The following is a 24,050-nucleotide window of genomic DNA, read 5'->3' on the forward strand; positions in this document are numbered from 1 at the left end:
GCAAGGGCGAGCCCAGGTGAAGCCAGCCCAGTGAGGAGCCGTCCTCCTGCTCCGCGATGACCCCAAGGCCCCACCTCTGCCGCTCCGCCCCTGCACGGCCCCTCAGCACCCAAGGGCCATCTACATGTTTCCTCCCGCCAGATGTGAGCATCAGCCTTCCCGGGAGCTTCTGGGTGACCTGCCCTGGTCACCCATCAGGTGGCCCCCACAGGGACCCTGTTCAGAGCCTGCCTGCCCCACAGTGATTCATTAGACCCTAGCCATGACCCCGTCCCCAGCCCTGCCTCGTGTCCGGTGACCACAGTCTGCTCGGGGAGGGTGGCAGCAATGGGGAAGCAGTGGCCACTGTTCCGTGGGACGATGGGGTCCCCTCTGCCCCTGCTCCCAGAAGGCGGCTTTGGCAATCAAAGGAGGCCACAGTTCTACCAAGAAAAGGAGGAAGAAAACACAGGCAGAGGGCAAGACACACGGGGCTCGGGTGAATCAACGTGAAGTGGGCGACAGAAGCCGCTGGAGGGGACCCTGAGGCTGGCAGCTGAGCGGGGTCAGCAGCTGGGAGGACTTCAGCTGGGAGGAGGGTGCGAAGGCGGCGAGGATCTTCGCCAGCTCACATCTCCTGCTCTCCACCCCGCAGCCCCGCAAGGCAGGAGTCCACATCCGCATCTAAAGCAGCACACACTGAGGGCCAGAAAGGCAAAGCGTCTTATCCCGGGTCACACAGCATCTGAGGGGTACAGCTGGCTCAGAGAAAGGGTTAAAAGCGCAGACTTCACGGTCAGACCTGGCTTCCAGTCCAGGCTCCCCACCTTGGACCATGTAGCCTTGAACATGTCACTGTCCCTGGGCCCTGGCTTCTCTGCGTGTGACGGGCATAGCAACACACAAACCGCCCCACGGATGGCTGTGTGGAATCTGCAGCCAGCGCCCGCCCTCCTTGGATGCTGTCACTGCTGGGCTCTCACTCCCCAAGAGAACAGACTCTCCAGCTGTGAAACCTCTTTCATCGGAACTAAACAAAACCTGCCTCTCCATGGGCTCGTGCCAGGCTGACCTGGGAGATCCACCCGCCCTGTAAAATGGACCTCCACAGGACCTTGTCACTCGGCAAACAGGTGCTGAGGTCCTACTGTGTACCCAGGTGTGGCCCAGGCTCCGGGACACAGAAGTAAACAGAACTCATGAGGTCCCTCCTGCCACAGGGCTGATGTTCTGCAGGGAGGAGGATGGACACTGAAAATGCAAGCCCCCGAGAAACGTGACCACTGGATTATCATTTGTCTGAGAATTCTCCATCCCAGATGCATCCAAATAGCAGAGAACACCCAGAATAGATTTTCCTGATTATCCATTCTTTAAATGACGCCCTTGTATAAGTCACATGATTTTCCTTTCCCCTCAAAACCCTCCAGGATCCCGCTGCTGTCTTCGGAATCCCCAGAAAATGCCTTAACCCAGCCACCAATGCTGTGTGACTGGGTCCTGTACAGTCTGGCCTCGCGCCTGTGCCTCCACTCCACTGGACGGCCTCCTCACTGCCCCTCCGATGTGCCCAGAGCCCAGCTCTCAGGGCCACCCCACATGCTGAAACCCACCTGAAGATCCCCTCTCGTCCTCCTCAGGATGGTCCCATCCCATCCAGGCCCCTCTAGCTACCAACTTGGCTCTCCTGGCCTCCTTCCTCCAGGCCCTGCAAAAATCCACACGAAACGGAAAGGAAAATAGCTAAGAAAGAAGGTGAATCATTTGTTTACAGGCGCTAATTGATTACTGAGCTCAAAAACTTTATTTCCAGTCTTCCTTTTTTCCCCTCTCTGCCCTTTGAGAATGTTTGGAATCCACATTGTTTCCCAACACAAAAGTATGTCAGGTTTATTTTTAGCAAACGCACATGATGGCTGAGACTGTTATTCACTCCCCTCCCGCGTCAGTGGGGAGCCGGCAGCAGAGTGCAGGCTGCTCCGTGCTTCTCAGCTGCTCAGCCATGGCCCTTTGGGGTCAGTGTGACCCAAGCCCTGGCCAATGGTGGGGGAGAGGGGAATCCTTCCAGGGTGCTGTTCTTCCTCCGGACCAGGGGTGGCACTGTGGAGTGCAGAGGCAAAAGGGGAAACCATTTCTCCCAGGAGGGCTGGGCAAGGTCTTCCTTCCTAGATAGCAAGTGGGCAGTTTTAGTTTTTCAGCATCTTGACCCGGTGCAGCTTTCCTTAGAAGGGGAGTCCTGGGGAGAAGCTTTCAGCCAGGATGGGAGAGGCCTCGTGCTCTGTCCCACTGAAGCCACGAGGCCGTCTCTGCTCACTTCTGCCCCCACAGCTCACGCCCACCCTTCCCTGGGAGCCAGGCTGGGGGCAGGGATGCCTTTGACGTGGGAACGCTTGTCTTCCTTCCAACACAGCTGCTTCCAAGCCCTCGAACCTCCAAGAACCCTTCTCCATCCAGATGGGGCCCAGCAGCCATGGGAATCTGCCTCTGGTCCCTCAGCAGCATCTCTCGCAGGCGCTTGCCCAGCTGTGAGGGCAACAGCATGTCTGGAGCCAGAGACTGTCAGCCCGGAGGGCAGGACTCGTCTGCCATGGCCTCTCCTTGTCCCCAGTGCCTGGCATCCAGGGTGTGTGGTGAGGACTTGCTGGACGACTGTGACCCGAGTTCTAGGCTCGCTCTGCAGCACCAGTGAATGAGGTCACGCGCCTGTTCTGAGCCTCGCTCTCCCATCTTGCCAATGGCTAGCAGGCACCACGTGGGGACATTAAAGTAAAACAGTGACCGGAACCTGTGATCGTGTCCCATGTAGTGGGGACAGTCACCCCTCATCCCCAGCACTCAGGACAGGGAGCCCAAAGTTCCTGCATCTTCCCATTCCTCAAAAGAAACCAGAAACGTGGATGCTGGTTTACAACATCCTGACTTCCGGTGTTGGCAATGCATTTTAACTTTCAGCCAAAGCACCCTATGCACCCAACCCAAGGTATCTCGAGCCCGGTCCGGCCCAGGGGTCACCCGTGGGAGCCCTTGGTGGCTGGGTTTGTGGCTCCCCAGGCTGTGGAGGCCTGGGACAGTGTCCTGGGATGGTGCGGGCAGCGCCTGTCTCACCCCATGTGGGAGTAGCTATGATCCCAGTTTAGGGAGGGCCGGGCAGGACTCGTCAGCCGAGCAGAGCAGAGCGGGGCTGTGGGCCTGGCCAGCAGAGCCCTGCTTCCCACTTAATTAAGGAAGCTGATAAGAATCTAGGCAGAGGGTGGAGATAGGTGCAGAATGAGTTAGCAAACTGCAGCTGGCTGATTGTATCTATTGTCAAAAGCCCAGATATAATATCAGATTAGTACACTTTGTGTGCCTTATAACACCGTGTCATTACGGGATGTGTCGTCATTAAGGCCAAGTGGGCCCCCTTCTCTCCCTGACTGTGCAAGTCCAGGCCAGCGCCTCGGCCTCACGCCCTCCCGACCAGGACTGGTCCCGCACCTTGCTCAGGCTGTCACCGAATGCATCCTGCAGGGGGCCAGGCCCTGTGCGGCCGGTTGGGGGAAGTGAGGAGAGAACAGGGCGGAGGGCCTGGGTAGGGCTGGCATGCAGGCCACACGGCAGGGATGCCGGGGCGGCCATGTCCACCTGCACCCGGAGGAGGGCGGAGTCTGCTCCGGGTTCCATCCTCAAGCACCAGCTGGGACGGGGGACTCGTGATGTTTGCTAAAGGGAAAGGCGACTGAATGCCGCCCCTCCTGTCTCCCCAGACACAGATTTCCAGATCCCTGTGGAAGGCCCGGTGCAGGATGTCCAGGGAGTGTCACGAACAGAACAGACTGCGGTCCCCACACTGAGGAAGATGACATTCCAAGGAGGGAAAGGGACATTAAAATTTAAAGCATTGTATACGATGGCTGGGGTGAGGGTGGAAGTGACGCTTTGGTAGGAGACATCAGACTCTTCCCAGAAGGGGTGACACTGAGATGAGATGGAAGAGTGGCAGCTCCCACTGTGTGAATGAGCTGGGGAAAGAGCTCATCCTGGCAGCAGGAACAGCAAGTGCAAAGGCCCTGGGGCTCCATCATGCCGGTTGTGTTCGGCAATAGCGCAGAGCCCAGGGTGGCTGGAGCAAAGTGAGCAAGGGAGACAGAATGTCAGTGGAGGTTGGAGGGCCTGGGACCCAGACAGGAAGGATCTTGTGGCCTTGAAACGGCTTTGAGTTCCCTCTGAGGCAGAAGCCAGGGAAGGTTCTAGACAGATGAGGAACAGAATACGACTCAGGTCCTAACAGGCCCCTGAGGCTGTGTGCGGACAGCGGGGAGAGAAGGTGGAAGCCAGACACTGGCAGAGAGGCTCCTGTAGTGGTCCAGGTGGGAGAGAGGCTGATGGCCAGGAACCCGGATGTGGACATGGAGGGCAGGATTCGTTCCACAGGGAGCCCAGGCTGAGCTCCTGCCCGCGACCACACGGAGGGCAGCAGATGATCAAGGGACACCCTGAGATTGGCCAAGCACTTGTCAGGATCTGGCCGCCACTTCCTGACAGCCGAGGGCTTGGGGGACTCAGCCCCGGGGGCTGCCCCTGCCACCCCGGAAGTCCCTGCCGACCCCAGCCCGCCTCCCCTGGTCAGGGCCAAGCAGAGGGAATGAAGACTCAGCCCCACCCAGGCCTCCGGGCAGGAAAGGGGCACCCAGGGCCTGGCCGCAGGATGACACAACACTTAATAATTTCTCCTCTGCTGTGTTTTGCAATGGATTCCCTTTATCGACAGGCAAAGGGAGAGGGATTTTGCAACTGCTGCAGCGGGTGATCATGGCTAATGCCACACCAGGCCCAGCCCTAGGCATCTTCCTACCCACGACAGACTGAGTCCCGAGCAGATCTCCAAGGCGACACAGAGCCTCAGCTCCTCCCCTTGTCTGATGACCTTGGACGAGTCGCTGCCCCTCTCCGGACCTTGGCCTGTTCTCCCCAAAAAGACGAGCAATTAAAGGACTCCTTTAAAAACTATTTACAAACTGGTTCCCGATGTCTCGGGTAGCATTTCCCAAGCGCTTCTGTGTGCCTGGCCTAGGCCAAGCATCTCCCACACCTTGTCTCAGTTAATCCACACGTCAGCCCTTACACCATCCTTTTCTCATTTTGCAAATGAGTAAACTGAGGCTTAGAAAGAAGACCATGACTGCTCGGGTCCCCCAGCCTGTCAGGGGCAGAGAAGAGCCTTGGACCGGGCCTGTCCCAAAGGCCCTGGGCTCTGTCTGAGGCAGAGCCCTCATCCCGAGGCGAAACGACAAGCCGAAGAGAGCAGACTCCGGTGGCCGTGACTGAGCAGAAGGCGCGGCTGGCACTCGGGCTCGTGGTCGGCACCAGCTGCCCGGCCTGAGGGGGCACAGAGGACGGGGCTTTAGACTGCCCGCTGCTGCCTGCTGTGGCCCGGCCTCGAGCCTCGCTCCCACCCCTGGGGCCCATTTCCACCCCCGCAAGCCACGTACAGGTCACAGACGGCCCCGGGCACATGGCGACCCAGCGTGCCGGGCCCCTCAGGAGAGTCCCGAGAGCGGATGGGGAGACCCCAGAGGGACTCAGGCAGGACCTTCAGACACCGACTGTGCCGGGCCGCCTTGCTCACCTACAGGCCCGGATGCAAATGCCTTCCTCTACCCCTCGGCCTGTCTCTCCCTCATGTCTCTCTGTCTCTGTCCCTCTGGGCCCGGTGTCCCCCTTCCCGGGTGTCTCTCGTGTGTGTGCCTCTGCCTGGCCTTCATTTCTCCGTGTGTCTCTGGCTGTCTCTTCCCTCCTCCGCCGCCTCTCCACTCCTAGCTCTAGATATTGACTGCGGTGCAGCTTTCTGGCCCTGGCCCGGGCCCTCTCACACCCATCACGCAGGGTTCCCAGAAAAGGAGGCCAGCGGGGGCATCCACAGCCCCGGGGATCCGCAAAGCGCCCAAACCAAGGCCCCCAGCGGGCGAAGGTGGACTCTGCCCATGGTTCTCAGTGACAGATGCTGCTTGCCCCCAAGCCACACTGGCCCTCTGTCCCCAGAGAAGTTGGCAGCAGGCCCATGGGGCGGAGAGGTCTTCCCAAGGGCCCTGGGGTCCGCCACTGCCTTCATCAGGGGACCCATGAGGCCTTTTCCTGCCTTGGCCTTGCCCGAGTGAGGAGAGAGCACAAGAGTCAAAGCAGCAGCAAAGCAGGGCTCAGAGGAGCTGGGCTGGAGGCAGATGACAGAACCTGAGGCAGGAAGACCAGGGCCCCAGCCAGGCGCCCAGACCCCCACTCCAACTCACCGGTGTTGATTACGTCCCTTTGTGCCACGCCCTGTGCAGGGTCCACGTGATCCTCCTCATGTTCCAGGGTGAGGGGCAGATGTCAGCCAAACGGCCACATAAGCCAGTGTGAAAACAAGGCCACGGTGAGGCCAAAGAGAGGTCCATGCACACAAGGCTGGACAGGGGTGGGGAGGCTGGGGTCCCAGGGCCGTCTTAGCTCTGGGTGCCCGCAGCAGAGCCTCCCACAGGACTGGGGTGCACACGACCCAAGAACATGCTTGGGAGGAGGCAAGAGGAGAGCAGGCCGGCACAGCCCCACACCTGGGGGACATGAGCCAGCCGTCGGGGCTCTGCAGGGCCTTGGGAGCAGACCGCAGTCCACACTGAGCTTCTGCTCCAACCTCCTCAGGACCCACAGTGTGCCCTCTGTAGTCAAGGCAGGGTGGGCTTTCCAGGCAGAGGCTCCTGTACTCCAGAAAGGGGTTCTGGCTGGGAGCACAGAAGAGCCAGTGGGACAGCTGGGAAGTGGGCACAGGGTCCAGGGAAGATGATTGGGGGAGATCCCTAAAGGACTCACCCAGGAGCTCCCTCTGATCTGAGACCTGGGCATCTGAGACCTGATCAGAGAGGAAAGCATTCCAGTAGAGGAAGCAGCAGGTGCAAAGGCCCTGGGGTGGGAGAGGCAGGAGAGGAGGAGAAAAAGAGAAGGAGGAGGAAGAAGAAAGAGAGGGGTTAGCCACAAGGTAACACCAGCAGGTCACGAGAAGGTTGATCTTTTCTCTGAAGGCAGTGGGAGTCGCAGGAGGCTGTGCAGCGAGGCAGGGTGAGTCCCGAGGCTGTCTGGCAGCACATGAGAGTAGCTGTGGTGCTGATCCTGTAGGTAAGAGCCCAGTGGAGGCTGCAGCTCACTCAGGTGAGTCACTGGGGCCTGAGCAGCGTGGGGTAGGAAGCAGAGGGCGGGAAGTGGGCAAGGCGAAAGCCTGGGAAGGGATCGTGGCCCTTAGTGATGGCTGCCGGTGAGCACTTCCAGGGGCAGAAACGCTTGCTGTCCTCGCTTCACAAGGAAACTGAGGCTTGGAGGGGCCGGTGCCCTAGAAATGGCCGAGCCATCAGCTGCCCCCTGCCTCAGTGGGCCCAGGTGCTTGTAAAGCTCAGGTGTCCAGGGACCTGGGGCAGGGACTCCCTGGACCCTCTCCAGACGCGGTTGGGGACCCGGGGGAACCCCGTCCTGTGTCCCCCGCCACGGTCTCCTCTCCGCCTCCTCCAGAAGTCAGTGTTGTTATGCTCCAAGGTCCCTGGTCCCCAACTCTGCCTCTGTGTGGTCCCCGGCTCCTCCCTGTGGGGCAGACACTGCCCTGCTCAACCAGAGACCCAGAGGGACAGGGACTGCCCAGGGCCACCCAGCCCTGGCACGGTGTCTCGGCTGAGGCGAAGGCCCCTCAGGCTGGCACTGGTACCTGGCGGGAGGAAGAGGCACAGGGTCGCCTGGGCCCCCATATCAATATGGAGGCCGACCGGCCAGGAGATAAATCAGCAGAGTCCGGATTCATTACAACACCAGGACCAGGGACGCCCTCAGGGGCTGCAGATTCGCAGGCAGGACCTTTCAGGGCAGGGAGGGAGGGAAGAGGAGAAGAGGGCACCAGGAGGGAAAAGCGCAGACCACCTCCTGGATGGCCAGTGGCACACTGTTGCAGCACCTTCCCTGTGCAGGTCCCCAGGAGAGAGCAGGAGGCCGGCATCAGTGAGGAAGGCCATCAGGGGAACTGAGTACAGAGCTCAGAGGAGAGTCAGGGCCTCCCTGTGAGGTGCTTTTGAGCTAAGGCTGAAGAATACACAAGGAGGGAGTGGAAACAGAGCCTGTGGAGGGGACGCAGCATATGCAAAGGTCCTGAAGTGGGCCACGGGTTAAATGTTCACAAAATAGAAATCTGCCGTGGAAGAGGGCAGAAAGAGAAGGCAGAACCACGAGGCTGGAGTCAAAGCAGCTCACCAGGCTCTCTAGGCTAAGGTGAGGAGCCTGGATTTTTGTTAAGGGCCATGGGGAGCCATAAAAGGCTTTAAGCAGGGATCAGGGTGGACATGATCAGAGTGGAGCCCAGCAGCTCACCTCGGCTGCTATGCTGCATGACCTGCAGAGGTCTGAACTACCGCAGATTCTGAGACCTGGAGGTCTGGCCTCCCAGGCCTTCCTGCCTCCAATCCGCAGAGTTCTGGGAGTCACAGACCTGCCGGCCAATCCCAGGCTCCCTCGTGGCTGCTGCCCGCCCCCACCTGGAGCTCCCAGGGAACATTCCAGGCTGCGATGACCTCAGTACTGAGCACTAATTAGCTGGTTTCACTGCAGCCTTCCCAGCTCCGCTTGGAGAGGGGCCCCTGGGGAGCCCTGCCAGGTTCCCACCCTAGGGAGGCCCAAGGGGCAAGAAGCAGGGCCGTGCTGGTTCTGGAACCATCGGACCCAGTGAGAACAGAGGGGGACACTGAGCAGATTCTCCGGCACCCCAAGTCCCACTTCATCCCTGGGGCACTGGTCCCACACCCCTCCCACCCCACCTCCTCTGCCCCTTGCTCCCGGTGCCCCTGGTCTCCAGCCACCTGCAGTCCAGGCAGGGTGTCCTCCCGGGCCAGCCCCTGCAGGACCCGGGGTGAGGACCAGGCCTGCGCAGGCCGCCCTACACTTGCCCTCGACCAATCATCCCCTACCCAGTACCCACGGCCCGGGGCCAGCTGGGACTTCTTGGACATGACCTGGCCGGGAGCCTCCTGGGAATCGGAGACATGCAGGAGCCGGCATGCTGAGGCCTCCACGCCAGCCTGAGCTGGGGACATCACGGCCCTGTGTTCGTGGGGAGACTGAGCCCAGACAAAGTCCGAACACGATCCCAGGACCCAGGCAGGGACTCAGACCGAAGTCAGTATGGGCGCCCCTCCCACTCCGGCCCCCAGTGCCCTGCTGCAGAGGCTCCCCAGCCTCGACTCCTGGGGAGTTCCAGAAACGTCCACGAGTCCGCATTTCTCTAGCATTTTGCTTTTCTGTACTGGGGACTGAACGCAGGGCTGCCCCACTGAGCTCCATCCCCAGCCCTCTATTTTTTTACTTTGAGACAGGGTCTCCCTAAGGCATTAGGTTGTCCAAGCTGGGCTCCAGCTCAAAACCCTCCTGCCTCAGCCTCTCGGAGTGCTGGGATTATAGGCATGCACCACCACGCCTGGCTCATTTCTCTGTCCTGTGTTTTTTAGCCCGAGTAGAGGAACAATGGGCACTCTGTGCATCTGCTTTTTCCCCTAGTTCGGTAGGTCGGGTGATCTTGTCTTATCAGGGCCTCCTCCCATATTTCTGTTTCCCTGTCTTCCTCGGGGAGCAAAGCAACCTCCGTGCACCTAATCGGATCTGCCCGTTCCCCCAGCTGTTCCCAGCCTCTACATGGATTTGCCAGCTGTCCCGACCCCTCAGCACACATGCACACGTGTGCACACACACCTGTTTCAGCGAGCTGTTGGCGGAGGGTGCTGGGCGGTGGCGCTGAGTCTCCGGGGTCAGGCTCGGACCCTGTAGGCTTCTGAGCCCGCTGTGAACCAGGCCAGGAGGAAGCAGATTAAAAAGGATGTGTCCTATAAAATAAAAGCAATAATGCTTTTGAAATCCCATAAGATGAGGAAACTGAGACAAGGAGAGGCCACAGTAAGAAGCCCTGATGAGGAGGACCAGGCAGAAGCTGAGGTCTGAGAGGCGCACACCTCCTGCCCTTCTAGGAAACCCAGTGGAGCCTCTCCCCAGCCCCACCAGCTCCCCTCCTGTCCTGCCCCATGGGATGGGGGTCCTCTCCCTCCCCAGCCATCCAGAGGCACTGAGCATGCCATGGGGGAGGCTGGGTGGCAAGAAAGGTGTTCCCTCCTCTGCTCAGAACCCGCCCACCCCCCCACACCGCCTTCCGGACTTCCTTTCCTGCTTCAGTCCCCGCTTGCCTCCTTGCTGTTCTTGCCTCAGGACCTTTGCACTAGCTGTTTCCTGTTTCACTAGACATTTCAGGGCCCTTCCCTTTCCTTCCTCAGGTGTTTTCCTTGAATATCCCTGACCTCTGCAGTTAAACGCAGGTAACCTACCCCCTCCCCCACTCCACTCTCTCCGTGAAGACAGAAGCCTGGGCTGTGTGGCCCCAGCTTAGAGCATTGCCTGGCACATAACAGGTGCTCAGTCTTATCACTTCTGGGTCTTGTGTGCAGCTGGCTACAGACTCAGCAGAGAAGGAAATGAACCGTCAGGCAGAGCGCAGGGGCTGCTTCTCAGGCGCGGACCACAAGAAGACACCAGGGCCTGGGGCAGCCGGCCCCGCAGACCCATGCTGTCCCCCGTGTCCGGCTGACACTTCCGCTGTGACCCCACAGTGCTCTTCCCCTGCCAGTGCTGGGCTCTGTAACTGCTGGGACCACGTGGCCGCTGATCCCTGCTTTTACAGCATCTGAACACGGCTCCAGTTTGATCACAAGTCCGCTCAGGGGACCTGTGTGAACCAAAACTGGGGGGGCCTTTGGGGAGGGGATGAACTGGTTTTTGGGTTTGTCCCTTGGCTTCCATTAGCTCGCTTACCAGCCCTCTATTTACCGGGCAGTAGGCCTGTGGACGTCACAGCGCCCCCGACAGGCGAGACTGATACTCAGCACCCAGAAAGGAGTCCCAAGACTTGGCGTCAGGCGATGAAAAGCAGGCACAGTTGAAAATGCCGATGAAACCAGGAGGACGTCGCCACCGGAGAGCTGTTCTCTCTGGTTGAAGAGCTGGGCCGCTCTAGGGGACAAAGGCTTCGAGAGATGAAAGCTGTGTCCGCAAAGCACAGCAGGATCAGCCCCGGCAGGTGCCCTTCCCACAACCAAGCCCCCGCCAGCCTGCAGCAATCCAGGGGCTCCCACAGGGCACCGCGGACAGACCGCTAAGCTCCACGGGGCACAAGAACCGACCCAGAGGCAGGCGTCCTGAGCAGATGCCTGACCGAAGCCGGGGAACTCGCGGGACCATCCAGTCTGCTGGGAGCCAGGGGAGCGGCTGGGAAGAGCCTGGGAAGAGAGGCCCTGCGAGATCAGAAAAGTTTTGTCTGTGTGTCCAGTGTGGGCGCGGGGGTGTGTCCTGTGTGCACACACACCGAGCTCTCCTGCACCCAGCTTGCACGTCCAGAAAAAGTTCACATTTCCAGAGGCCTAACCAAGAAAAGGGAAGGAAACACACATTAGCAAAGAGACGGAGGAAAGGCATAGAGAGTTTGAACTCCCAGGAAGGTGAGGAAGGGATGGTCCTGGATTGGCAGGGCCAAGATTGTCCTCAGCCTGACCCTAAATCTTTGCATGTTTCAAGAGTACAGATGCATGTATTTACCACAATCATTTTTAGTCAACATTTCGTGTAAAAATGCAAAAGGTAGCCAGGAGCAGTGCTGCACACCCGTAATTTCAGCACCCTGGGAAGCTGAGGCAGGAGGATCACAAGTTCCAGCCCAACTTGAGCAACTTAGTGACCTAGCAAGAATCTATCTCAAAATTTTTTTAAAAAGTCATAGGTTTGGAAGTAGAGTTCATCCCATACACAAGGCCCCAGGTTCATCCCCAGCACAGAAGAAGAAGAAAAAAAAAGCACAGACAAGCAGGGCAGGGATCAAAGAGCACCCATATGTGCTGGGCAACTCCCATGTGCTCGGGGCACACTCATGGGGTGCCCACTCCTTGTCACCCGGGGTCACCTCCTTTCAGCTGCAGATGGAATCTGAGAGCCAGAAGCCCGGGGTCACCTTGCTCCCCGTGGCCTTGTGTGAAACTGCTGCCTACTCCCCAGGGGAGTGAACAGGTCAGCAAGGAGGGTGTGGAGACACCTGCCCTGAGAGCGTTCTCAGGAAGGGACCCAGGTGACAGTGCCAGGTGACTTCGTGGGTTCAGGACCAGCCACGTGACGACTCAGGGCCCCTCCTTCCAGAATCGCCAAGAACTTCAAGATGGGAACAGCAGGCCTCAAACGGGGGCGGGGGCTGCTAGCCCAGGAGGGTCCCCAAGACACCTACCCTGTGCCCGTCCGTTACCAAGAACTTTTTCCAGCAGCAGGGCTGTCGGATGACCGACAGCAGCCAGGGAGCTCCTTTTCCAGAACTTTCCATCCCAAGCCTGCTGTCCTGTGGGCCGTGTTTGGGGGGCCTCTGCCAACACAAGCAGCAACACCGATGAGCCTGGCATAGCCTCCTCTGGGAAGGGAGCACTTGGTCTGACTTTTGCCCACATCTGCTTTTGGACTCTTCCAGGTGAAGGGTAAAAGGTCAAGGCTCTGAGGGGCTGGTTCGGGAGGAAGACTGAAGCGGAGCGGGAGGCTCACCACAGGCTGCACAGCCAGATGCCAGCAGCGCTGGGATTCACACTCGAGCCCGCGGGGCCCCGAAGCCCTTGCACTGGCCCAGGAAGTAAGGCAAAGGTGGTGGGAGGCGGGCAGAGGTTGGCTCGGCTGGGCTGCCCTCTGCTCCACTGACTCCCCTCACACTTGGAGAAGCCACTCCAGGCCGCACAGCCTGCCAGGCGCGGGTTTCGCCATCCCATAGCACGACAGGGCTGGTCAGGCTGGTGGGGCCGGGTCAGAGCACCAGGCGAGGAGCACACGGCAGGGTTCCTCAGACCCGGGTTCAAATCCTGCCTCTGCCACCCGCCTGCTGTGCAACCTCAGACAAGGCACACCCCACTCTGAACCCCCGGGCCCTTTTGTTTTTTCCCTTCAAACCTCCAGTGTCAAAGGCAGAATTTTTCAGTTCCTCCCTGTACGACACGTTATTACGATGGCCTGCGCAAACCCCCCCACATCTGTTTATTCTAACCCCACTCCCTCCTCCATGCATATCTTCAGTGGGGTTTTCACTCTGGTGATGCCGTCCCATGCAGGTGCAGGCCACACCGACAGAGCTAACGCGGACACACAGCCTAGGAGTCCTTATGTATAGCTCGCGCACACTGCAGGTATGGTTTTCATGTGCCCATGGGACCACTCACGGATTTGTCTGCAGCAGCCCAGAAGGGATCCTCGGGCCCTTTTCCCAGGCACGAACTCCTCTCCCCACAGACCGAACACGACTGTGACTTAGCTCCTCGGCCTGCTCTGGAACTTCAGACAGAGGCTTGCAAAAAGCAGCCTGACTTCCTTCACTCGTCATCCTAAATTTTTGCTTTTTCTTTTTTCTTTTCTTTTCTTTTTCTCCCAGTACTGGGAATTAAACTTAGGACTGAGCTATATCCTCAAATCTATTTTTAATTTAAAATAGGTGGCACGCGAACCTGTGAACCTCCTGCCTCAGCCTCCCAGAGAGGTGAGATTACAGGACTGCCACCAGCCCCTGGCTAGCACAATGCTTTCAAGGCCCATCCGAGATCCGCAGCCGTGAGCAGCACCCTCCAGGTGACTGCCGACCGCTAGTCCCTCGTGTGGCACAAGCAAGATTTATCCATCTCCTTGGCTGCTGAGACATTTCAGTACTTTCCCGCTTGCAGCTATCACACCTGAAACGCCTGTGTGTCCTCTCCAGGGATGCACGGCTCTTACTCGTCCGGTAGCTGGCAGAGACTGGTTAGAAGCACGAATTGAGACTCACCTCTGGGCTCGCTCTTTGTTGGTGTGTTTTTAGCTCTCTCCGGTAACTGAAGTCTGGGTGTTTATTTTGATGTACTTTTGAATTTGCCGGACAATGACAACACCTACAAGGGAGTGCAGGTGCCCTTCAGCCAGCTGGGGGTACAGTTTGTTCCCTGAATTCATCCCTTTTCTCTCGCCTGAGAGTCCCTTGTAGACGTGAGGTCACTTTCCCCTCAACCCTTCCCTTCATCACACGCAAACGCACAGCCCCAGGACCGGATCAGGACTCTGATCTCGGATGCAGAACTATTACCAAATTCAGGCACACAGCCTGCATCCCCCGACTGCCTGGAGTTCCAGTCTTTGGGATTCTCTCTCCGGCCCCTCTGCTGCATTCAGGCTGTTTCCACCAAGCCAGGTCCTTCCTCGGTGCTCACGACCCGGCCACTTGGAGCGTGACAGGCCCGTGTCGGGGAGAGCATCCCTCGCTCTGGGTTTGTCTGATGCTGCCCCACGATGAGCTTCAGCCTCTGCGTCTCTGTGGGGACAGAGCCGAGGCGGTGACGAACACCCACGAGCTGTCCCGTTGTTGGGCAGTGGGGACCAGAAATCTCACGGAGCTGGCACGAGGATTCATGAGGATTAACCCCAGCCTCTCTGGGATTGCGATCTCCCTGTTCTTGCAGCGAGAGCCCAGCATGGGCAGAAGACACTCAGGGCTGCCTGGCCCAGACCTGTCCCTTGGACAGTGCATGCCCTGTGTCCCAGAACTTGCACCCAGGGAGAGGCACAGATGAAGAGGAGGCTGGAATTCTAGTCAGACCGGGCGCTAGCTGCGCAAGGATTCGGAGAGCCGGGGCCTTCACTGAGACCACACGGGAGCCGCTCAGCTCACAGGCCCCAGCCAGGCTGCGTACCCCCCACACCAGGGGTTTTCAGCCAGGAGCAGTTTTGTCCCCAAGGGGACACTGGACAATGTCTTGAGACATCTGTGGTTGTCACATCTGGGGGACAGGGTGCTGTAACTGGCGGCCAGTGGGTGGGGGCCAGGGCTGCTGATAAAAGGCCTACAGTGACTGCTCAGCCCTGGGACAGAGTGGTCCCACCACAAACCCCAGTCCACGGAGCCCATGCACAGGCAAAGTAGCAGGGCAGAGGACCCCGGCTGTCTCCTGCCACCCGCTTTCCCCCAGGGCCCAGCTGGCTACAGAGAAAAGACCTTTTGGGCCCCTCCAGCAGCATCCAGAACTGGAGGACAGGGCTTGCATTGTACCAGGGGGGGCCCTACACCCCAAGTCTGGAAGCTTTGTTCATTTTTGTTCATTTTCCTGAGTTCACAAGGGTTCAAAGCTACACCACTGAAGGGGACTTAAGGATGTCACAACCTCTGGGAACCTGGGGTGGGGTGACCCCAGCTGTGTTGGGAGTCCTGTCCTCAAAATACAGGCACAGGCTCCCAGTGGCCAAATACGGGTTAATTTTGTGGAGTTTTTTTTTCCCAGCTAAACATTTATTGGTACATTTTAGACATACATAATGACGACATTCATCATCGGGAAATTGGGATGATTTGCGCATATATATAAATTACCGGTGATGATGATGATGACATACTGCAATAAAAGTAAAGGAATAATTGAAAGTTTGATAACACTGAAGATATTTACATCATTGTAAAGTACATCCCCTCAAGCGCTGGCTAATTGCAAACGGAGAAGGAGCTTCACACGCGGGAAGCTGGCAGGCAGCTCCTCTCCGGAGTGGTCCTTCTGCCCGGCAACGGCAGACACCTCCCTGCTGGGATTTTCCTGCAGAGACGCAGGGCCTGAGTCAAACCGCAAGGAAACACTCGGAGAAGCCTAGAGGAGAGCATCCAGAGATCCAGAGCAGCGGCCCTGCGTCCCCAAAGCAGCGAGGCGGGCTGGGTCGTCACTCAGGGCAGCGAGAGGGCGCTTGCTTGCATAGCACCTGTGAGGCCCTGGGTTCCGACCTCAGGCCCGGGGGAAAGCGCAAAGGGCGTGAAAGTCAAGGACAAGCCCAAGAACTGGTCCAGCTTCAAGGAGATGGGGAGATGCGGCCGCTGGAGAGCCCAGTGGGTCTGGGCAGATGGCAGTAACGCGCGGGGCTCATTTCCCGACCTCGACAGTTGCACTGGGATTCTGCCGGCGACACCCTCTTTTGTTGGAATTACACATCCAAGTGAAGGGTGGTGACAGATCAGTGATTTATTCTCAAGTGATATAAAATTGTGTCTGTGTGATATTGGTAATTGTTCTACCCCTTTGAGATCTTTCTTGAAAAGATTTGCGGTTTGGGTGACTTGGGACAGGATCTCATTGTGCGGTTCAGACTGACCTTGAACTCAGGCTGGCCTCCAACTCACAGCAATACCCCTGCCTCGGCCTCTTAAGTGCTTGGATTACAGGCGTGCAGCTCCACACCAGGCTGAAAAGTTGTTGTTTTTTTTTTTAAGCACAGGGGTCGGGGTAAGAAACAGAATGAGACAGAGGTTTGAATGTCATTAGCAGGAATGAAAACAGATGCTCAGAACCTGGGCTGTGACTTGGCATGCTCGCCCGGAGCCCCAGAGAGAAATACAGTGGTGTCTGTCAACACGGCCCGGGAACATCGTCTTGGCCTGGTTGTGCAACGCTGAGCACAGGAAACGAGTGAGGGACGGGACATGAGCAGTGGGACTCTGCTGGGCCGGAAAAAGCACAGATGCCGTACACGTAACAACTTCGGTGAACGTTCCAGTCAGGGTATTGAGTCAAAGACCCAGGTCACGGTGCCACACACCTGTGATGCCAGCACTCAGGAGGCTGACACAGGAGGATCACAAATCCAGCCTAACCAGGGCACCTCAGTGAATTAGTGAGACCCTGTCTCAGTCAATCCATCGATCGATCATTTGATCAAAAAATAAGGGCTGGGGCTGAGGATTCAGCTCAGTGGTTCCAGCGCCTGCCTCACAAATGCAAGGACCCAAGTTTGATCCCTGGTACCAAAAAAAATTTTTTTTAAATATAAGGGCTGGGATTGGCTCAGTGTGGAAGCCTTGGTTCAATCCCCAGTATCACAGAGAGAGAGATTAGAAAATGGAGAAGCCAGACACAGGGTATCTGCTGTGCGATTCCTTTTATTGGAAGCACAGAGGCAGGCGGTCCTGATGTTTACCATGAGAAGTCAGGAGGTGATGGCCCTGAGCTCAGCTGGCAGGATGTGTCCCGCCTGTGACCCCTGTGTGTGTGTGAGTCCCTGTGCTGTCACACTAGGGAGAGAGGACACAGCCGTGCCACACCAGGACCAATGACAGCCTCCTCCAACAGCTGCTCAGCATCAGCTGGTTGTCCTGCATCTGAAGGGTCCCCTCTGCCTCTGGAGAGTCAGCAAGCTGACTGATGGTGTGAGAGACGGCTGGCCCCGGTGGCTGGGACCTCGGCCCCGTGCTCTCTCCTCCACAGCCGCTGACCCTGTCCACCAGGCTCCCTGCAGAGCCTTCCTCTTCCCAGGCCACCTGTGTCCCTGCCAGGGCTCCAGAGCTGGGGCAGGGATCTGGTGACAGCGATAAAAATAAAAGCTCCCCCAGCCACTCCCAGCCCCGATTCACCTCACAGAGACCTCGGCCGGGATGGCCCCAGGCAGCCTGGCAAAGGTGCCTCCAGGCCTGGCATACCAAGGTCTCAGTGGAGCAGGTGGGGGCTGGTGGTGGCAGCATGGGCAGAGGGGTTATTCAGGGTGGCACAGGGCATCTGGTCCCAGCACAGAGGCCAACACACACTGTGAGCTGCAGTAGCATCTGACTGTTTCCAAATCCAGGGGTGGCTTGGTGGGTCACAGGGGCCAGGAGGGCAGGACGTTGAGGTTAGCAGAGAAGTCTCCATCACTCCCAAGGGTCTGGGGCAAGCCTGACCTGACCGTAAATACAGAGCTATCGGAGTCACAGGGACAGGTCTTCAGGTGTTACTTCTATAATAAACATTCATTGATAAAAATCTTTTCCACCTTTTCTTCCTAAGCAAAGAGCTGGTTTCTGTGTTCACAGAACATAGTCTCAGTAGAACCTTCTCCAGTGAGGAAGCACTGGGCATCCCTGAGAAATGCAAATCACTGAAACAGCTCATACAAGTTGATTCGGTTCTTCCCAACATATCAGTTAGGTTCACCTGCCATGAACAGGAAGCCAAAATGACAGGGACCTCAACAAGCAGAGATTCATTTTCTCTTGTGTAAATAAGCCCAGAGGCAGGCAAGGACCGGCATGGCTATTCTGCTGCCTTCAAGTGCCTTTTGTCTTTTTTCACCATGCAAAAAAGTACATAGGTCCTGTGTTACAGTATTTGCCTCATGGCTCAAGATGGCCCCTGCAGATCTGGCCATCACGTCTGAGTTCCAGGAGGGAAGCAGGCAAAGGGGATGTGCCTCACAGTTGAGTCAGCCCCTTTAAAGAACTTCTCCGAAAGCCCCACCTACAACTTCTGTTTATCTCATTAGTCACTCTTAGCTGCAAATGAAGCGGGAAAGTAGTTTCTTTTTGGTACCGGGGATCAAACTTGGGTCCTTGCGCTTGCGAGGCAGGCCACCGAACCACTGAGCTAAATCCCCGGCCCCGGGAAAGTAGTTTCTTTTTGGTACCGGGGATCAAACTTGGGTCCTTGCGCTTGCGAGGCAGGCCACCGAACCACTGAGCTAAATCCCCGGCCCCGGGAAAGTAGTTTCTTCATAGACCACCTGCCCCTGCCAATGGAGAGGGGGGACTGCTTGCCCAGGAGAAGGAGGGCAGTAAATATGAAAATTCTGAGGGTCCGGGGATTTAGCTCAGTGGTTCTGCCACCTGCCTTGCAAGAGCAAGGTGCTGAGTTCAATCCCCGGTACCAAAAAAAAAAGAAAACAAAACAAAACTCTGAAGTTAATGACTTCGGTAGTCAGGAGTCTACACCACAGCTGCTTGTGAATTAAACTGTCGGATCTGCACAAAACACGGAGGAATTTTGTCATCTTCCTGCCACAGGCGGGGAAAGTGAGGTCCACGTCATTTACCCACATCACACAGCCAGGAAGGAGTGGACGGGGCCAGGGTGTCGCCTCTGAGCCTCCCCACCACGCGGCACACGGCAGACAAGGCTGACAGGGACGGGTGAACTCCGCTGCTCTCCGCAGCATCCCATTGAGGGAATCGGAGGCACAGAGAGCTGCGGTCCCTGCCTGAGGCCACACAGCGAGCGTTGGCGGGCGGGTTTGTCTCGGTGTGGAATGGAGGGCACCTGGGACTATGCGCCCTGGTCCTGCCACGTGACTGGGCGCTGCTTGGGAAATTGGGTAAAAAAAACAGCCCTGGGTCCGGCCTCCCACCGCCCTGAGCCACGGGAGCCCCCTCCCATGCAGCCGAGCCCCTGCCCGCCCAGGCTGGTGCCCTCTCCCCCGCTTCCCGAAGAACTCTCCCCCTCTTGGCACCCGGCACCACCCGCCCACACCCAGCGCCCACCCCTCTTCCTGCCTGGCACAGCTCACATGGCTCCCGGCCCTGGGTCACAGGCTCCAGTGCCGCTGTCCCGGGCCCGGGCAGGCAGCCTTGGTGCACCCTCACCCACTGCCCTCCACCCCCTCCCTGGGGCAAGGGGCCTGTGCGACTCTGTCAGCAGACTCACTTACCAAGGACTTGCTGGGTGCCAGGCCCTGGCAGGGCCTCCCACTGGCTCATCTGCCAAACAACCTCTGTAGGCCTTGCCCTGGCCTCACAGGCCCAAGTGGAGGCCCTGTCACCCCTCTGTCCTCTCTGTTCGCTCCCCTCTACCCTTCGCTGCCTCTGCTCCTCCCCTCACACACTGACCTTGGCCTCAGGGCCTTTGCACCTTCTGTCCTTCTGCCCCTCCTCAGCCACCTTCAACCATTTCCTCCTCTCTGCTTTGTCCTAGAGACCACATCACAATCTGCTTGGCCACTGCTCCTTCTCATACCTTTGAGAACATCATCTGTGGGGCAGGGATGTCCTGGGCCCGCAGAGGTGCCCTCTGGATACCAGCAGTGTGTGCTGTTTGCAGGAGAGGAAGCCCAGTCCAGAGTGGCCACAGGCTTTGCCAAGGCCTCCAGCACACAAAGAGCAGACCTCAGAGTTTTACTCTTTTTGCCCAGGCATCTCACCCCAGAGGGTGCTGATCTTTCTGCCCGTAACATGCAAACTGGGCACCCACGCACCTGGATGGAAATCCCAGCTCTGCTGCTCTCTGAACAAGGGATGTCCCTCCCACACAGGCCTCAGTTTCCCCACCACAATAGGAAGGAACTCCGCCTCTCTGCCTGAAAGGTCACCCTGGGCCCAGGCCTCTAACACCACCCTGCACGTAGCCACAGCCAAGGGCACCATCAGAAAACCCAGGAGGGGCAGCAGATCAGCTGGAGGCCGTGGGACACCACTCGGGGTCCTCCAGGTCAGCCGGGCCCAAAAGAACTGGGCTGGGGACGGAAGAACCAGACGACAGAACCAAGAGGCTGGGGCCGTGGCAGAGGCAGGTGAAGGAGGGGACTCAGGGGCCAGGGAACGGGGAACTCAAAGCTCTCCTGGGCTGCTCACCAGCTCTTGGGTGGTAACTGCACCTGGGCCTCAGCCCCACGGCAATGGGTGCTTACAAGGGTGAAAGGTGCACCGCACACAGCACAGCAAGTGGTGTGGTGGCCTCACCTGGTGCAGGTGTGAGCAGCCTTCGGGGGCCTCCCCATCCCTCTCTGCCCCACTTTTCTTCCTGCAGCGCCCTTGTCCCCACCTGTGTCTGTCCTTATAAACCATCACCTCCGTCTTGGTCACCACTTGTCCCTAACACCTAATAAAGAAGCTGGCACACAGCAGGTGCTTAATAAATGCTTGTCAAATAAATGAAAAATAATGAGGCAAATAAATGTCCAGGAGATGAAAACAAAACCACCTCAGCAAGTCTGAGCGGGAGCTGGGGAGGAAGGAAGCTCCCAGGTGTCTGAGGGAGCGGCTCCCCTGCCCGCCCCCATGCCAACCCCTGCTGCACTCAGCCGGGCAACCTCATCTGGTCACACACGCCCAGCCCGTGACACACAGCAGGGTCCCGGCTGTCACTGTGACGCCCACTCTGGTGGGAAGGGCTGTCAAACCCCTGTCCTGAGCAGACAGGTTGGGGTGCCAGCCCGCCCGCTCCCCACCAGCCTCAGCGGCCGATGGCCTCACAGGACAGCCCTCAGCCAGCGAGCTCCTCTGGGCCTGGGGCCTGGGGCCTGGGGTCTGGACGCTGCTCTGCCCCGGGGGACTGAGCTCCCACCCGGCCCCCTGGGTCCCTTCTGCCCTCTCCCACCCTGTTCTTCCTTGTTCCAGGACTTCTGAGCGGCTGCTCCCCCCTCCCCGCAAGCCCATCCTACTACCCTCTCGGCCTGGTGACCCGTGGGGCGGTGTCACCCCATCTGTGATGTCTCAGGGCCTTTGGCACAGTCCCATCCCCGCTCTCTGAGGTAGTTAGATGGGCTCCTGCTCAGCTTCCCTTTCTGCTCCCTCCACACTGTGACCCCGCATGAAGTCACTTCCTTGTGGGGCCTGGGGGCCTGAACTTGAGGCCAGGCAAGGAGCCCTCCAGGAAGACCCAGGAACTGGAATGGGGGTGAAGTGTCCACCCCAAACTCTCCCCAGAGACCTGGGAATCAGATGGAGCCCCATTCCGTCCTGAACACGGACCTTAAATTACATCTCCAGCCTTTTCGCTTTTATTTTGTGACAGTGTCTTCCTAAGTTGGCCAGGCTGGGCAGGAACTTACAATCCTCCTGCCTCAGCCTCCTGAGTATCAGAGATCACAGTGCACACCACTGTGCCTGGCTCGATCCTCCCGTTACTCCCTGGGAGACAGGGGCATGGTTCCACTGTGCACTCCCGTGGGTGAGAGCCAGACGGAAGGTGTGCACAACTCCCAAGAGCACTGCCATCCAGGAGGAGAGGGCTGAGGCCAGGCTCCAGGACCAGGCCACTCCCCAGGCACCTGCTGTGCCCTCTCCTAACCAGGTAGCTGCAGCCACTGGGCAACTCTTTGACAAAAGGGCACAGCAGCGATGGGGAGACCCTCCCTCCACGGGGAGACCCTCCCTCCCATAGGCCATGGCGAAACTAAGCCACCTCCTTGGCAGACCCAGCCCCAGGCCCAAGGTGAGTCCGGAGGCCTCGAGCCCAGCTGTCACTGGTGACGATGGAGACCACTGGGGCATGGACTGACCGACCAGGCCTCCAGGCGCCATGAGCCAGGGGTCCTCTGCCCAGGTCCCAGAGACTTGGTCAGGGTGGCAGGGCAGGTCCGGGCTGCAGCAGGGCTGTCTGTGTCCAGCGGTCCGCAGAGCCCGTGTGCCCCTGATGCCAACGCTGGCATTAGAAACAGGGAGATTTTCTCAGTCTTCACAGTGGGGGCCAAGGGTCACCTTCTGCCCCCTCAAACTCCAGGCTGCCACAGAGACAGCAGCTGTAGGCCCCACAGGGAGAGCAGGGAAGCACTGTCCTCAAGCCACAGATCGGCAGCTGCTCGGGAGACTGTGGATGGCCCAGGCCCCAGGCCAGTGGATCCGTGTGGCCCGCCACTCTCCAACTCCTCGGGGCAGGGAGCCCCAAAGCAGTGCCCCAGACCACAGGCATCTGACAGCCGAAACTGCCACTCTGCTCAAAAAGCAGGAGTCCTAGAGCACCCACCTCTCCAAAGGTTGCCACGAGGGTGAAATGAGGCAGAGCAGGTCTCTGGCGAGTACGTGACACACTCACGCTGCGCTGAAGAGCTGGGTGCCCAATGCCAGGAGCCTCCCAGCGAAACAGAATAAGAAGAGTAAACGCTTATATAACACCTCTGGCGTGCCAGGCACCGGAGGGCGCCGACACCCTCCGTGGACATCCTCAGCTCTCAGGAATGCCGGCCAGGGCTGCAGCGGGCTGGGCGGGCAGCAGGGAGGGGTGGGAGCGGGCAGAGGGATCAGGGCCCAGGAATCAGGGATAACGGGCGGCCGACCCCAGGTTCAAGGCCAAGCTCTGCCACCCTGAATACACCTGAGCGTATTCACATCTGACAAAGAGTGCGAGCAGGCAGTGTCCTGTGCCGAGGGACAGGGCGGTAAGCGCAGGACCCTTCTCCCACCTTCCTCCACCTGGCCCAGTCTCTCCTCCTGCTACACATAAACAGATTCGCTCATAGTGCAGCCTGGCTCCCTATCAATACACCCACACTCTTGCACACACACTCAAAATACACTCAAAGTACACACACAAAGTACTTTTTAAACAGCCCGGCCCCCTCCACTTACCAAACAATCTGCCCCTACTTGGGCCAAACAGGACCACGACCTGCGTCCCCTCCTACAGTCAAGGCCTGCCTGCCTGTCCCTTGACGATGCAGGGGTCACAGACTTCCCGGTCCCTCCAAACAAAGCCTGACACCTAGGACCAACCTCAGTCCCCAAGCAGAGTTCCCAGCCCACAGCACCCAAGGGTGCTGAGTCACCCTGAAAGCCTGACCCCGCGCTCCACACCTCTTCCCCCAGAAGCTTGGGTCTCCATCTGCCAGAAGACCTGAGGGGCGCAGCAGAGGAGGGGAGCCAGCTGCGACACCCCCACCCAACCACCAAAAAAGTCCAGAAATAACAGCAGCCCCCTCACACAACCCCTACACGCCAGAGACGCAAAACGAAACCCTATCCATCCAAAGGAAAGAAAAAAATCAAAAGCCAACTACTGCCCCCAAAAGGCTTTTTAACCGTCCTCAAAAAAAGTTTATTAAAAGTGTTCTTACTTAATGCTTGAAACGGAGATTCCCAAAATATACAGACGCCTCTTTTCTCATAGAAATAGATTTTTTTTATAATACAAAAAAAGGACCAAAAAAATAATAACAACAACAACAGCAACCCCGTAGGAACATCTTTAAGCGATTACTCAGGGCCCGGCTGACAGTTACACGTGGGTTGCGTCAGTCCCGTCTACACACGCGTTCAGCCATGTTTAAACCGATTGCATCAACTTCGAAACCGGCCCGCCCGCCGGCACCCGCAGAGGGGCAGGGGGAGGCCGAGTTCAGAGTCATCCGTACACACAGGCGCTGCTGCTGCTTTAAATAACACCACGGGCGGGCGCGCCATCTGCACGTGCGGCTGGACTGGACAAAAATATAGAAATATATATAATAAAATATTAAGGTTACCGACGGGCTCCCCGCGCTGCCAGGCGCCCCGGTGCCAAGTTCCGCCGGCAGCGCGG

The sequence above is a fragment of the Fukomys damarensis genome, unplaced genomic scaffold, assembly GCF_012274545.1.
Source record: "Fukomys damarensis isolate Sample0158 unplaced genomic scaffold, DMR_v1.0_HiC HiC_scaffold_22, whole genome shotgun sequence".
Lineage (NCBI taxonomy): Eukaryota > Metazoa > Chordata > Mammalia > Rodentia > Bathyergidae > Fukomys > Fukomys damarensis.